A 14,397-nucleotide genomic window follows, 5' to 3' on the forward strand; every position below is an offset into this window, starting at 1 on the left:
GGATTTACTCTCAACAACTTTTGTATGTAACATGCAGCAGTGTTAATTACATTAATCATGTTGTACACTATATTCCTAGTACTTATTTATCTTATAACTGGAAGTTCCTACCCTTTGACGGCTTTCCTTCAGTTTCTCTTCCCTCTCTTCCCTACTACTGGTATCCACAGATCTAATCTCTTTTTTCTATGAGTTTGTTTGCTTGTTTGTTTGTTTTTAAAGTATAATTGACCTACCATATTATGTTAGTTCCTGTGATTTTTTTTCTATCCATTTCAAATATGGTAAAATACACATAAAAATTTTTACCATTTTAGCCACTTTTAATTGTCCAATTAGGGCTCCCCTGATGGCTCAGCAGTAAAGAACCCGCCTGCCAAGGAAGGAGATGTGGATTCAATCCCTGGGTTGGGAAGATCCCCTGGAGAAGGAAATGGCAACCCTCTCTAGTATCCTTGCCTGGAAAATCCCATGGACAGAGGAGCCTGGGGTCACAAAGAATTGGACATGACTTAACATGAAACGACAGCAACAACTGTACAATTAAGTGACATTAAGTTGTCAATGTACAACCATCACCACTACTTATTCCCTGAATCTTTTCATCATCCCAGACAGACTCTATATCCCTTTAATAATAACTCCCCATTTTCCCTTTCCTCCAGCCCATTGGTAACCTCTATTCTACTTTCTGTTTCTGTGAATTTGCCTATTCTGGGTACTTTACATAATGGAATCAGATATTTGTCCGTTTGTTTCTGGTTTATTTCACCATGGTGCTTCCTCGGATCCTCCGTGTTGTAGCATGTGTCAGAATTTCCTTCCTTTCAAAGGCTGCTTCATAGACCATTGTATGGATTTGGCACCTTTGTTTGTCCATTCATCTGATGATGGACATTTGAGCTGTTTCCAGCTTTGGGCTGTTGTGAATAATGCTGCTATGAACATGGGTATATAAGGATCTCTTTGTGTTCTCATTTGTAATTCTTTTGGGTATAATATACCTAGGAGTGGAGACTACGGTAATACCACTTTTTGAGGAACTGAAGAAAGGAAAACTTCTAAAGTATTTTTTTTTGCTTTGCTAACCACAGGTTGGCTCCGCAGCCCCCAAACATGATGTGATGGAATGTCTCAGAATACGCTATTGCCATTTAGAGCCACGAGGTTTGAGGTCATGGGTACAGTCCCGCAGCCCGTGAAATGTTCCAGAAGCTGGTTTAGCATTCCTGATACCTGATACAGGCCCGGAGGAAATTCACTTTGGGGCATCTTGTCTGAACCCATGATATCTCTTTACAAAGAACTCCGAGTCTTTTCCAAAAGCACCCTGCTTTTCAGGGTAACCCCAAAACTAACATTGCATCCTTGGATTGATCCAGATTGGGTCTCTACAGACGTGGACTAAATCCCAGGGTTGTCCAGGCAAGACTAGAACACCACCTAAACCACCTACCTCTTCCTAAATGATCAAATCACATTTGTCACCAAGTCCTGCCAGTTTTAACTTTTCCATATCACTTGATCCTATCTTCTTTCCATCTCTGCTGTCACCCTCCTAGTCCAGGTGGCCCTCACTTCTCTTGTGAAGTTGTGTGATAGCATTTCACACGGGTCTTCCCTCATGTACCCTTGTTCTTCACACTGTAGCCAGAATCAGTTTTGAAATTCAAGTCTGATAATGTTAGCAACAGCAGTTTGGTGGAAGGGGACCAGACAAAATGATTATAAAGTTCATATGGAAAACTAAACAGATAATAATCTGGAAGTTTTTGAAAAACAAGCATAGTGAGAAAAGACCAGCTCTAGCAAATATCAAAGTGGATTTAAAAAGCCATAAGTACTAAAATGGTTTCATATCATTGCATGGCTAGGCAGATCAGTAGAACAGAATATAGAACCATAAAAAGAGACCCCAGATAGATGAGAACTTAAATTATAATGAAGATCATGTTTTGAATCACTGGGGAAATTTTGAATAAATAGGTGCTGAGACAAATGGGAAAAACTGTTTCCTTGATTCATGCATTACACTAAAACAAATTCCAAGTGTATGAAAGATTTAGGTAACTTAAAAAAAAAAAAAGAAATCTTAAAACAAGAAGAGAATTCAGCAGACTGTCTTCTTGCCCAGTATTTGCTAAAAACAAACTTTCACCATCACCACCAACTTTAACAATTCGAGGGGCTTCCCTGATGTCTCACTGGTAAAGAATCTGCCTGTCAACACAGGAGACACAGGTTCGATCCCTGGTCCGGGAAGATCCCACACGCTGCAGAGCAGCTAAGCCCAGGAGCCGCCACTGTTGAGCCTGTGCTCTAGAGCCCAGAGCCGCAGCTACGGAGCCTGCACCATGGAGCCATGCTCACAGCAAGAGCCTGCACATCCTGGAGCCCGGGCTCACAGCAAGAGCCTGCACACCCTGGAGCCCGGCTCACAGCAAGAGAAGCCGCTGCAGTGGGAAGCCCGCGCACCGCAACTAGAGAGTAGCCCCCACTCACTGCAACTAGCGGAAAGCCCGTGATGCAGTGAAGATCCAGCATGCCCGAAATAAAAAAAAAAAAAAGAATTCGAGGAATTCAAAATTTCAAAACAAATGAATGACATATCCTGAGTTTAGAGAAGGGAGAAGGAGGAAGGTTGGGAGGAGGTGGAAGGAAGGTGTCAGCAAGGCTACAGTGGGAGAGATGATAATAGAATGTGTTTGAGGGAAAATAAAGAGATGGGCCAACGGGGGAGGACCAGAGTCCAGGGAAGCATTTCCACCGAAGGGTCAAAGTATTTTGGTCCTGGGAGGGAGCTCTTGGGTGGTCCAGCTTCACGGCGGTATAAAATACATTCGCCTTGGGAGGACTGCGAACTGCTGATGATACATGCCACGGATAGTTTGTGTCATCGATTAAGCTCTGATCCACACCCATTATCAGTTGATAAAGCTGAAGTATGGCTGAAACGGACAAAGTCGAGGAACCTGGGCAGCTTGAATGTTTGAAGATAACACAGGCATCCTGCCTACACAGGAGCAGAATAATCCTGAAACAAGACCTACATTTCCCGCAGAATTGGCTTCTAGGTCATCTTTCATCACAGGACAAGAGAAGACTCAGGAACGTCAGGCTGAGAGGTTTTAGCTTTATTCCATTAATGCGGGGGCAGTGGGGGGAGGCGGTTTTCCTGGTGGCTCAGTGGTAAAGAAGCCGCCTGTCAATGCACGAGACTTGGGTTCAATCCCTGGGTCAGGGAGATCCTCTGGAGAAGGAAATGGCAACCCACTCCAGTATCCTTGCCTGGAGAACATTGCATGGACAGAGGGACCTGGCGGGCTACAGTCCGTGGGGTCGCAGAAGCGATGGACAGGACTTAGCAAGTAAACAACAACAGCAGCAAATTAATGATGGGGAATTCTAGAAGACTTTTAAGCAACGGAGATGTGAAAAACAGCAACAGTGTTTCTAGAAGTTTGGTCCCATGGCTGTCTGCTGGCAGCCTCGGGGGCAGCTGGGGTGCTGGGAAGTGGCGGTGAGGGTGGCTGACCTGCAAGAGGCGGTTCGTAGGCTGTTGCCATAGTCCCACACTAGGGGGTGCGGGGAGTTGGCCAGAAATAAATGGGCTCCAGTGAACACTCATAAAGTAAGTGAATGTGGAGAATGCTTGGGTAACACACACACATGCTAACTGGTTGTTTTACTATCATGATCACAGGTAGAGACATCTGCAGGTGGAGATGATATTTTTCACCCTAGTATGAGGTTCTCTTTCTGACTTCAGGAAGATAGGTCTGTACAACTTATGAGAAAATAAACAGAAAGAAGAGCCATGTTTTCAAGGGATGTGGGTACAAACCCTCTCATGGAGGCAGTGAAGACATGCTTGAAAACTCAGCCACAGAAACCTTTTACACCAAGAGAGGGATCTCACTGCGTGGAGTTTGTGCAGGAGGACTCTGAAGTTCAGGAAAGTGAGAGAGGCAGCGGCGGGTAGACTGGGCTTCAGAAAGCTTTGAGCTGGGGGCGATACCGCCTTTGCGGAGTTTTGCTCCAGGTAAGGAACTTACCTTGGAAGAAAAGTTATGACAAACCTAGACAGTGTATTAAAAAGCAGAGACCTCACTTTGGCTATATAGTCAAAACTATGGTTTTCCCAGTAGTCACGTATAGATATGAGAATTGGACCATAAAGAAGGCTGAATGCCGAAGAATTGATGTTTTTGAACTGTGGTGCTGGAGAAGACTCTTGAGAGTCCCTTGAAGAGCAAGGAGATCAAACCAGTCTATCCTAAAGGAGATCAACCCTCGTTGGAAGGACTGGTGCTGAAGCTGAGGCTCCAATATTTTGGCCACCTGATGAGAAGAGCTGACTCATTGGAAAAGACTCTTATGCTGGGAAAGATTGAAGGCAAAAGGAGAAGGGGGTGACAGAGGATGAGATGGTTGGGTGGCATCACTGACTCATTGGACATGAATTTGAGCAAACTCTGGGAAATAGTGAAGGGCAGGGATGCCTGGCGTGCTGCAGTCCATGGGGTTGCAAAGCATCCGACACGACTGAGCGACTGAACACAAAAAGGAACTTACAATTTTCTTGCTATTTATCAATTAGGTAGAATCCATTGGACTCTTAATTGATGGCATAACCATAAAACGAAATAATGGGAACAGGAATCATCATATTTTGCCAAAACCCTGACTTAAGATCAGATTAGCTTTTCCGTGTTTTAGAATGAATGTTATTGGGCTTCCTTGATGGCTCAGTGGGAAAGAATCCCACCTGCCAATGCAGGAGACACAGCTTCAACCCCGATCTGGGAAGATCCCACATGCTGTGGAACAACGAAGCCCCTGCACCACAGCTATTGAGTCTGGGCTCTGGAGACCAGGAGCTGCAGCCACTGGGCCCACGAGCCACAACCGCTGAAGCGGGAGCGCCCTAGAGCCTGTGCCCTGCAATAAGAGAAGCCCCCGCAATGAGAAGCCCAGGCCCTGCAACCAGAGAAAAAGCCTGTGCAGCAACCAAGACCTAACACAGTCAAAAATAAATAAAATTTTTAAAAAATGAATGTTATGAATGCAGAATTTGGGGCATTAAAGTCTTGGAGGCTACCTGACCAGCAGGCAGCACGGGGTATGGAAGTGCAGGAGCGCTGCCCTTTGCAGAGCTCCTGGGGGCACACACGGTGCCCCCCGCCACCTTCACATTTGTGGGAGGATGGTCTCGTGTGGTGTCTTGTTACGTTAGAGAGCAGCATCATGACACCGTCAGTTGAGCAAGTGTCACACGAGGTGGCTGGTGATAATTCTTGCCTCAGACCTTTGGCTCCCTGGATATCTGTCACGAGGAATATCATGTTCGGGAGGATTTATTCACCGGGTGTCTACCTCTTGGGCTCATGGGAACTGAAATCCAACATAACCATTCAAAGTCACAGGTTTACCAAATTGGTTCTATGGTGTTCGTCACTATGAAGGTCAGTTAAAAGACATCCAAATTGGAAAGGAGGAGTAAAATTATCTCTGTTTTTACCAGAGGGGAAGGATTGGGGGAAGGGACAGTTAGGGAGATGGGGACTGACCTGTACACACTGCTATATTTAAAATGGATAGCCAACAAGGACCAACCGTACAGAACAGAGACGCAACCCTGCTCGATGTTGAGTAATAAGCTAAATGGGAAAAGAATTTGAAAAAGAATAGATACATGTTAATGTATAACTGAGTCACTTTGCTCCACACCTGAAACTATCACATTGTTAATCAACTGTATTCCAATATAATATGAAAAGTTACACACACACATGCACAAATTATGTCTGTGTGCAGATGACAAGATCTTCTATGTAGAAAACCCTAAAGACTCCACAAAACAGCTGTTAGAATAAATGAATTCAGTGAAGTTTCTGGATACAAAATCGACCTACAAATGTCAGTTTTACACACCAAACAAGGTACTATGTGAAAAGGAAATTGAGAAATAGTCCCATTTACAATAGCACCAAAGAGAATAAAATACTTAGGAATAAACTTAACTGAGGGGGTGAAAGACTTGCACCATGAGAAATATACAACATGGGTGAAATTAAAGGAGACACAAATAAATGGAAAGATATCCAGTATTCATGGATTAGAACAATTAACATTGTTGAGATGTCCATACTTACCTAAAGCAATCTACAATTTCGATGTAATCTCTGTAAAAATTGCAAAGGTTTTTTTTTTACGCAAACAGAAAAAATAACCCTAAAATTCATGTGGGAATCATAGAAAACCCTGAACAGCCACAGTGAACTTGAGAAAGAAGAACAAAGCTGGAGGCATTATACTTCCTGATTTCAAATTCTATCATAAAGTAGTAGTAATCAACGCATTATTGTACTGTCATAAAAACAGAGACCAACTGAACAGAATAGAGAGCCCAGAAGTAAAACTGCATGTAAAGTGTCAACTAAATTTTTATAAGTAGGTGCCAAGATCACACAATGAGGAAAGTCTCTTCTATAAATAGCACTTAGAAACTGGATATCCACCTGCAAAAGAATGAAACTGGACACTTAACTTTCACCGTACACAAAAAGTAACTCAAATGGATTAAAGATTTGAATGTAAATAACATCTGAAACCATAAAACTCCTAGAAGAAAACAGAGGGGAAAAGCTTCTTGACATTGATCTTGACAATGATACCTTGAATATGACACCAAAATCACAAGCAACAAAAGCAAAAATACACAAGTGAGATTATGTCAAACTAAAAGACTTTTGCACAGCTAAGGAAACCATGGAAAGGCAACCTGCAGGATGAGAGAAAAGATTTGTGAACTTTATACAAATTATATCTCAGTATTCTGGAAAGAGTATAAAATTCAAATCAAAAATAATTTTAAAGGATAAACAAGGGAGACATTACCTGTTTTCTTATACATTTTTAAAAGCTTTACTGAAATATAGTTTACATAAAATACAATTCTCTGAATGCTAGTGTATGACTCAACCATGTTTAATATATTGACAGTTGTGCAGCCATTTACCGCCATCCGGTTTCAGAGCATTTCATCATTTCCCTAAAGTTCCATTGTGTCCATTTGCAGCTCATCTTCCCTCTCACCCCAGGCCCGAGGTAACTGCTGACATCTTTTTTCTCTATATAAATTTGTCTCTTCTGGACATTTCATTATATAAATGGCACAGTTCATTATATAGTCTTTTGCACCTAACTTTTAGATTTATCTGTTTACTGATTTTTGGCTGTACTGGGGCTTTGTTACTGCTCGAGCTTTCTCTAATCATGGTGACTGGGGGCCACTCCAGTTGCAGTGTGTGGGCTTCTCCCTGTGGTAGCTTCCCTTGTTGCATAGCACAGGCTTTAGAACACGGGCACAGTCTTGGGACCCAGGGCTTAGCTGCCCCCAGGCATGTGGCATCTGTCCAGATCAGGGATCAAACCCGTGTCCCCAGCATTGGCAGGTGGATTCTTAACCACTGGTCCACCAGGGAAGCCCCTGCATCTAGTTCTTTACTTAGCATAATGTTTTTGCATTTCTTCCAAGTTGCAGCATGTATCTGAGTCCTTTTGTTTTTACTGTTGAATAGTATTCAATTGTATGGACAGATGTACTATAATTTGTTTTATCCATTCACTGGTTGGCTGCCACTTGGACTGTCTCCACTTTTTGGCATACAGGTTTTTGTTTGGATATGTGTTTTCATTTCTTATAGGTAGATCTCTAGGAGTGGAATTGCTCGGTCGTATGGTAGGGTATGATATGACTTAAGAAACTGCCAAACTGTTTTCCAAAGTGGCTGTGACACCGGCAGTATATCAGCATTTCAGTTTTTTCAGATCCATGTGAATGTATTTGGTATTGTCTGTCTCTTTTATTACAGCCATCCTACCGGGTTATGTAGTGGTATCTCATTATGCTCTTCATTTGTATTCCCTTAACAATTAATGGTGCTGAGCATCCTTTCATGTGCTTATTAGCCATTTGTGTATTTTATTTAGTTCAATGTCTAGTCAACGCTTTTGTCCATTTTTTAGTTGGGTTATTTGTCTTTCTATTGTTGAGTTTTGAGAGATTTCAATAATATATACATTTCAAGTATATACATATATATATATAGATTAAAGAATATATATAATATGTTATCATAAATAAATAAATAAATAGAAAATGGTTTGCACTGTATCCCAGTCTGTGGTGTGTGGTGATATCCTTTAAAACAAAGGAATTTTTAATTTTAATAAAACTCAATTTCCCAATATTTTTTTTATGGATTGTGATATTGGTGTCAGAAAAAACACCAATTTGATGCTTTTGAACTGTGGTGTTGGAGAAGACCCTTGAGAGTCCCTTGGACTGCAAGGAGATCCAACCAGTCCATCCTAAAGGAGATCAGTCCTGGGTGTTCATTGGAAGGACTGATGTTGAAGCTGAAACTCCAATACTTTGGCCTGATGCGAAAAGCTGACTCATTTGAAAAGACCCTGATACTGGGAAAGATTGAAGGCAGGAGAAGGGGATGACAGAGGATGAGATGGTTGGATGGCATCACCGACTCAATGGACATGAGTTTGAGTAAACTCCAGGAGCTGGTGATGGACAGGGAGGCCTGGCGTGCTGCAGTCCATGGGGTCGCAAAGAGTCGGAAATGACTTAGCAACTGAGCAACAACAACCAGTCAAGAGTGTCATCAGTTCAGTTCAGTCGCTCAGTCGTGTCTGACTCTTTGTGACTCCATGGACTGCAGCACGCCAGCCCTCCCTGTCCATCTTGTATGACCAACAAGACTGTCATAGAGACTTGCTATTAGTACCCAAAGTTGAGATTTTCTCAACCATAAATGCTTCTCATATTGTTACATGAGCAATCAAACTGTGATATTCAGAGCATTAAAATGGCTGTCTACATTTTCTATCTTTATAGTTGCTTTTGAGTGAGAAGATTTTCTAGCCTCCTCATTGAGTCATAGTAGAAAGACCCAACTGCAATTTCATTCTTCTTTTTAATGGGGGAAAAAAATCTAGTCTTTAAACCAAAACCCTACTATTGTACCTATACCTGCATCACCCTCTTAGTGGTGAAGGGTGGAAGCCCCTAAAGTACCAAGGAAACTGAGAATCCTCGATATCTGGGTTAAGGAAAAAGGCACAAATTGATCCTAGTGTTGTTTTGCAGTAGTTCAGTCATGTCTGACTCTTTGCAACTCCATGGACTGTACCACACCAGGCTACCCTGTCCTTCACCATCTCCTGGAATTTGCTCAAACTCATGTCCATTGAGTTGGTGATGCCCTCCAACCATCTCATCCTCTGTCATTCCCTTCTCCTCCTGTCTTCAGTCTTTCGCAGCATCAGGGTCTTTTCCAATGAGTCAGCTCTTCACATCAGGTGACCACAAATATTGAAGCTTCAGCTTCAGCAACAGTATTTCCAGTGAATATTCAGGGTTGATTTCCTTTAGGATGGGCTGGTTTGATCTCCTTGCAGTTCAAGTGACTCAAGAGTTTTCTCCGGCAGCACAGTTCGAAAGCATGAATCCTTTGGTGCGCAGCCTTTTTTACTATCCAGCTCTCACATCTACACATGACTACTGGAAAAACCATAGCTTTGATTAGATGGACCTTTGCTGACAAAGTAATGTCTCTGCTTTTTAATATGCTGTCTAGGTTTGTCACAGCTTTTCTTCCAAAAGCAAGCATCTTTTAATTTCATGGCTGCAGTCACCGTACACAGTGATTTTGCAGCCCAAGAAAATAAAGTCTGTCACTTTTTCCCCATCTATTTGCCATGAAGTGATCCAGTAGATTAGTGTACATTACTACTCTCTACTCTGCCATGGGGTAGTATGGGGTAGTGGAAAAGTGCATATAGAGACAGGGCTTTATAAGCTAAGGAAGAAACCACAAGAAAAAGATTGCTTTTTAAAGATTGTGGTTAAAAAATAACATAAAAATTTTCACATTAACCATTTTTAAATGAGCAATGAAGTAGTGGTAAGTATATTCACACTGTTGTCAAATAACTCTTTAAAATTTTTTCATCTTGCAAAACTGAAACCCTGTACCCTTAAAAAAAAAAAAGCAACTCCCTTTTCCTCCTTCCTGCATAGCTTTTATTAAATAAAAATTCATAGCTTCTACATTTCAAGACTTCACAAATTCATAACGTCTATGTGTCAAAACCACCAACTGGAAGATAGAGCCTATTTGTAGCAAATTATATATGAAGTGTTTTTAATACGTGCAAAAGGAAAAAACTCAACGAGCAAAGTTGACCCCGGAAATTGAAAATTTAACTCATGAAAGAAGGTCCAAAGAACTTGTAAAACACTACTTAACCTCATTGGCAATCGAAGAAATTCTGCTTCTAAGATTGGCAGAAACGTTGTCAGTGATAGCGTTCAGGGCCAAGAGTTACTACTCTCAAAGTAAGATGGGTGGGCTTACTCATGCTGGTGGAGACAAACCTTAAAATATTTGTAACTTTTGACCCGTCAGTGCCACTTTTAACATCCTACCCTTAGACTAGAGTGATGTGCCCAAAGATTTATTTACAATAATGTGTATCACACCATGGTTTATAAAAGCAAAAATGTATAAGCAACCTAAATATCTAGGATTAGAACACCGGCCACATAAGGTAGTATAACACAGTCATCTGACGGAACAGTATGTAGGCTAAAGAATTCTTTGAGAGGCCCATGTTAATTAAAAAAACCCGACAAACAAGAGAAAAGAAAGCATAAAAAATGCGCAAAGGGAAAATAAAAGAGCAGAAGGAGATACACCAAAATGGTGGTTATCTTTGGGTTGTGGGAGATTTAAAATTTTTAAAATAAAAATATTAGAAGTCTTTAGTAATGGGTATTACTCTTACAATCAGAGGGAAAGCCTTAAAATGAAACTTTTATAAAATACTCAATATACATACCATACACAAATATTTTTAAAATTTTAAATTTCCATACACCAATCAAGTACTTTATTTGACTTAGTTTTTGTGAAATTGGGCCTAGGGCTCAATCTATAAATTTGTGAAAATTGGTATTTACTCCTGTTCTGACAGTTGTAATACTTTTTTTGGTGGCTGTTTTAAAGTGAAACTGAAGCATAGGAATAACTGAGCTAGAATCTTATCACAGAGGTTGGGTTGTGTTTTTTTTTTTTTTTTCAGGTACTTAGACTGTCATACAGAGTGAAATTGAATTTTAACCTGGTTTTGATACTTGTGGTTTTAGGTAGCTGTAATAGGTACTTTAGGAACAAGATGTATTAAACACTTCTTTAAAAATTTTTTTTTTTTAATTTTATATTGGAGTATAGTTGATTTACTCGAGAAGGAAATGGCAACCCACTCCAGTATTCCTGCTTGGGAAATCCCATGGACAGAGGAGCCTCGTGGATTATAGTCCAGGGGGTCACAAAGAGTCGGGCACCACTGAGTGAGTGTGCGCATAGGTGATTCACAACGCTTTGTTAGTTTCAGGTACACATATACATATATCTATTCGTTTTCAGCTTCTTTTCCCATTTAGATCATCATAGAATATTGAGTAGAGTTCCCTGTGCTATCAAGTAGGTCCTTGTTGATTGTTTTATATATGGTAGTGTGTACATGTTAATCTTCAACTCCTAATACAGTAACAGTTTCCCCTTGTCTTATACATCGCTATCATTTTATGCTATTTTTATTTATTTATTTATTATTTTTGACCACATCCCATGGCATGTGGGCTCCTTGTTGCCCGACCAGGGATCAAACCTGTGCTCTGTGCACTGGAAGCACGGAGTCTTAACCACTGAACTGCAGGGAAGTTTGGATTAAATGCGTCTGTAAGGTGCGCTGTGAACATCACTAGTTCCCTCGCTTCTGCACTTGAGGGAAAGGAATCCTGTGGAGCTGACCTACTTAAGTGACTCCATGTGCTCAGCTGTGTCCGACTCTTTTGCAACTGCGAGACTGTAGACCGCCAGGCTTCCCCGTCCAAGGAATTTTCCAGACAAGAATACTGGAGAGGGTTGCCATTTCCTCCTCCAGGGGATCTTCCCAACCCAGGGATGGAACCCGCATCTCCTTCCTTGGCAGGCGGATTCTTTACCCGCTGAGCACCCCAGGAAGCCCAGGTGACCTGAGCGACTAGCAGCCCTTTAATATACAGGGAATGAAATGAAGGTTGCAAAGGCCTGATTCGGGTCACGTCCGCGGAACAAGGAACCACACATACTGCAGAAGGTCTGAGAATACCTGGACCCCGGATGGGGATGAAGTGCTGCTTTCCGTGGTGGGGGAACTTTCCCCACACAGTTCCCTGCAAGCCGGACTGACCTGCTCAGTTCCAGCTTGGCCCAAGGACCCTGGCAGAAAATCTGATCTGACCTGACATGTGGTTGGTACCAAAGCTCAGCCAAGAATGTGCTATGCTGGGAAGGGCATCCGTCACTCAGACCGTTAGACGCGAGCATTCAAAGACCTCCTGTGCCAGGAGGGATAAAGTGAGCGATAAACCCCTCACAGACCAATCCAAGCCCAAGTTATGGCATCAGAGAGCAGCTAAAGGACCCTCTGGATTCGCTTGAAATGCTCAGACATGTTGGAAACTGACTAGATCCCCTTCCCCAGAGGCCCAAAGCGGCCCGTGCATCACACGGCACCCATTCATTCCACACGCCAAGAAACTAAAACAGCCTCAAAAGCCTTTCGGAGAAGCAGTTAAACAGTATCTGATAAACAATACACTTGCAGCTCTACTCCTTAGATGAAAAGTCTCTCATGTGAAGAGTTTTTCCTTCTCCTGCAGCTTTAGATAGAGTTCACTTAACCATTTCTTCTATTCCATACTACTTCACTTGATATGATGCCAAACATTTTTAGGTCTTTATTTATAATCACAAAGTCACGTATTTCTGATGGTATGCGAGAGACACAAATATATGCCTTCCTTTTTTTCTCTTCAACTTCCCTCCTTCTATCCTTCTCCTTTGGATAATCATAAAAAATTCACAACAGTGACCTGGCCTGAGTTTAATACCAACATCAGAAATGCTATGGCTGCAAGCTAATGAGATGGCTAATCCATAACGTGTGTGTGTGTGTGTGTGTGTGTGTGTGTGTGTGTGTGTGTGTGTATCCAGGCAAGAATACTAGAGTGGATTGCCATCCCCTTCGCCAGGGCATCTTCCTGACCCAGGGATCGAACCCGAGTCATCTGAGTTGCAGGGAGATTCTTTTCCATCTGAACCACCAGGGAAGCCCCATATATATATTTAAATTCTTTGCTCCTTAAATTTGTTTTGCTAGGAGGTGGATGATAGGAGTTGAGGGAGCTTGTCTTTCAAATTGTTTGTGAAGACCAAAATTAAATTTCATAACGAGTGTCAACTTTTCCATTTAAGAATTCCCAGGCAACTCTTCTTTCAAGATCACATTTATCTGCTCTCTTGGGTTTATCCTGCCCTGCTGTGTGTGATAACATTTACTTTTTTATCGTCACAACCTCTTTCTCTCTTCACTGTCACCTTAACGTTATTTCCTCTTATCTGAAAATGACCTTCTGCTGCGAAGAGGATCAGGCTTTAAATAAAACCAGTGGATAACCACATTCACAAATACTTGGTGATTTCTACATTCTGTTGCAGTTTGTGGAAACGTGTTCCCCAAGAGATAGTCATTATTTTAAAGTCTCTGAGCTTTCAGTATCTTTCTTCTCAAATGAAGATACAAGTGAAATAAACAAAACACATCAACAGTACCCTTGATACCTAATAACTTAGGTGATGCTTTTTCATCTTGTGAGAAGTTACATTCCATCCAAGTATAGCTATGCACACACTGCTGTGTTAAACAATTTGCTTTTGAGGATTATAATGCTCAGTAGGGAGTGTATATTTGCAGTTGTGTCCCTTTCAAAGTCACCCACTTGAAGCTGCTAATTTTAGCTGTGAGTCTCATAAGAGGTTTCCGTCTAAGCTGTCAGTTTCCAGGTACGGTGCATTAAAATACTTTTGCAAAGAGGCAAAGTGGTTACACAGCGATACTTCTGGATTTTTCTATGTTCTTTCTTGGAACTGGGCAAAATTCAAGAAGAGAAATGCCCACAGTACAAAACCCACGTTACAAGATCTTGACAGCAAGAACGATTCTTGACAATTTGAAAAAACAAACGAACAAACCAGGGCTCATGGCAATTCTCTGGATCTCTCTGGTCTTCCTCTCTTTTCTTCTTACTCTGGCAATCAACGTAGGCAGAGAGAGAAGGTGCATGAGTGTGCCTGTGTGAGTGTGTGTGTTTGCGTGTATGAGAGAAAGGGGTGTTTGGGGGCAAGGAGGGGACCACTGGGGGAGCAGGGTGGAGCCTGCCTTCCTGTGGCTTCTGCTTTTCTCAGAGAACTTCAGAGAGTGATGGTG

The sequence above is a fragment of the Odocoileus virginianus genome, chromosome 22 (genome assembly GCF_023699985.2).
Source record: "Odocoileus virginianus isolate 20LAN1187 ecotype Illinois chromosome 22, Ovbor_1.2, whole genome shotgun sequence".
NCBI lineage: Eukaryota > Metazoa > Chordata > Mammalia > Artiodactyla > Cervidae > Odocoileus > Odocoileus virginianus.